We start from the raw sequence: 2,405 nt of genomic DNA, 5'->3' as shown, positions 1-2,405 counted from the left end.
GAGTTGATGCCAAGCCAGTGAGGGAGTTTCTATTCCAGCCACCTCCTTCTTTGGTCCCCTTCCCTCTTCTCTCTTCTGTACCCTCTGTCCTCCTGGTGACCTACAGTCACCAACGCCATCCCCTGCTACACAGCATGGCCACCTGAGATGGTCATAGGAACCAGTTCCATGAAAATCTGGAGGCCATCCCTGAAGGGCCTGTCCCTCACCTGGTCCCTGATCTATCAGTGCCCGATCAATAGTAGTTTATAGCTACACAAAGGGGCTGTCTGCCTGTTTGCTGTACCAACTTCTGAAAAAGGTATAGGCTAATTTGAAAAAAAATTTCAAGGGAAATGCTTGGGAAACTTAGTTGTATTTTGTCTCTCCTCTTGAATTTTGAGATCTCTCTGGAAGAAGTGGAGGCTCCCTTCTGCCCTACCAACTTCAATACCCAGAGTGAGGTAGAAAGGAATCTGAAAATCAGAAAGATGGGCAGGACTTCCAGGTCAGATCCTTAGTAGTGAAAGGGAAGCCATTCTCAGACTGAGAGAAAAAAGTAGAAGGAGAAAGCAATGGTCTGGGGTGGGGGAGTGAGGAGAGGAGGAAGGAAAGGAGGAAGAAGACACTCACATGCTTGGGGGCTCACCCTAGGTGAGCCTGCAGGTAAAGTGCTGGAACCCCGGAACAGGTGTCCCTGCAGGCAGCTACCTACAGAAAGAGCTGAAGATAGCCACTGCAGAAGAGCCGGTGGGTGCAGACACAGAGGGTCCAGCTGGTCTTGGACCTGGTGTGGGGCTGCAGGGCAGTCCCAGCTCCTGAAAGAACATTAAGTTCTTCTGTGTCAGCAGGACAATGTCTGTCTCTGGCATGACCTGACTGTCCCTGTCCCTGTGAGGAAACACCCCAGAGAGCATCCAGACTCTCCCATTCCCAGGAAGGCCCTGTCTCTGCAGAGCACAGCATGCAGAAGTCCCCTGGTTGTGGTGGCTGTAGCTGGGCAGGATGGAGAGAGGATTAGGGTACTGAGAGCCGCTCATGCAGCAGGAATGAGTGAGGGACGGAAACTGTGCCCATTTCCCATGTGGTTGCTGTTAAAATTTCTTTTCCATATAGCCAAGGATAAAAAGGGCAGCCAGTACATCAGCCTTGGCTTCCAGCTTCTGGGGGTACCCCTGGTATGGCTGCACTCCCACTTAGACTCCCTTAGAACTCTAAGAACAGAGCCTCTGCCCTCTGCCCCAACTCCCAGGTGTTCATATGATAGCTTCTATATGTCAAACAGAAAGTTGGGGGGACCAGAAGAGCAGAGGTTGATTCAGTCTGAGCCCACATCTTCAGGAGCTGCTCATTGAGAAATAAATGAGAGTCACTTCTCAAAAAGTTTCCCACCTTGACAGGAAAGTGGTGTCAGCCACCTCCAAGCAGACCCTTCTGGCATCTGGGGTGGGGCCTTATCCTGATGACCACCACCCCCAACCCCCACCCGGTGAACACTACTAGCTCAGCCCTAGCCCCAGCCCCAGCCCCAGCCCCAGCCCCAGCCCCAGCCCCAACCCCTGGATGCCTGACACAGCACACTTCTGATCCTGGCAGGGCTGGGAGAGCTTCAGAAATCCAAAGTCCCAGCCCATGACGGCCTTGTCAGCGCTCCTCAGAAATCCCCCACCCGCAAGCACTCATAGGCGTTGTGGCAAGTTCCAAGGTAAGTTTAGCCACAGTCTCTGGTGTTGCCCTCAACTGGTTAATCTATTTCCTCAGCTCCCGTGCCAACCCCCTAGAACAGCGGACGCCATCCACCCTGCCCTCCACCAAGCATCCAGGGGCGCTGCTTTCTTGCAAAAAGCCGTATGTCAAAGTTCTGCATCCCGGTTGGACGCGCCCTCCCAACCCTCCCAACCCTGCCGGCTGCTGGCTCTGCAGTTTTCCAAATGTGGATGATGCTGGGAGAAACTCCAGGCGCCCCCTCGAAGCCACGCGGCACCAGCACCCACAGCACCCACCTCACCGGAGGGCACACCCCCACCACTGCCGATAAGTTTTCAGGGGCTTTCCTAGCTGGTGGGCAGCTGAAGCAGCCAGCTGAGAGGGACTCACCAGGGAGCCCTGGGCGCCCCTCGGGCTGGGCTGGTGACAGCGGCAGCGGTGGTGGCGGGCGCAGGGTCGCGGCTCCCAGGGAGATGCTGCAGCAGCGGCAGCGGTAGCCACCTCCTGCCGGAGCCAATCGCAAATGCAGGGGTGGGGGCGGGCCGGAGCTCCCATTGCGTCCGCACTTGATGGGAAGGGGGGCAGAGAGAGAGAGAGAGAAAGAAGACACCCCGACTCCGCACCCCTGCCCTTCCCCCAGCCCTCCTGCAGCAGCGCAGACTTAGCAGCAAGGAAATCTTGAGAGAGAAGGAGGAAGAGGGAGAGGGAGAGGGGAAGGG

The 2,405-nt window shown here is 56.1% G+C and overlaps 1 long non-coding RNA gene across 1 annotated transcript; it reads right to left on the bottom strand.

The window, feature by feature from the left end:
* Positions 1–338: 338 nt before the first annotated feature.
* LOC116092586 lies at positions 339–2,399 on the bottom strand. The gene is made up of 2 exons (XR_004119349.1): positions 2,077–2,399; positions 339–797 (listed from the first exon to the last, which is right to left on the bottom strand). It is a non-coding gene; the product is annotated as an uncharacterized LOC116092586 (long non-coding RNA).
* Positions 2,400–2,405: the final 6 nt, after the last annotated feature.

This window comes from Mastomys coucha, unplaced genomic scaffold, assembly GCF_008632895.1.
Source record: "Mastomys coucha isolate ucsf_1 unplaced genomic scaffold, UCSF_Mcou_1 pScaffold15, whole genome shotgun sequence".
Classification (NCBI taxonomy): Eukaryota; Metazoa; Chordata; class Mammalia; order Rodentia; family Muridae; genus Mastomys; species Mastomys coucha.
Note: the sequence above shows the minus strand (reverse complement) of the source record. Positions and strands in the feature narration are given on the sequence as shown.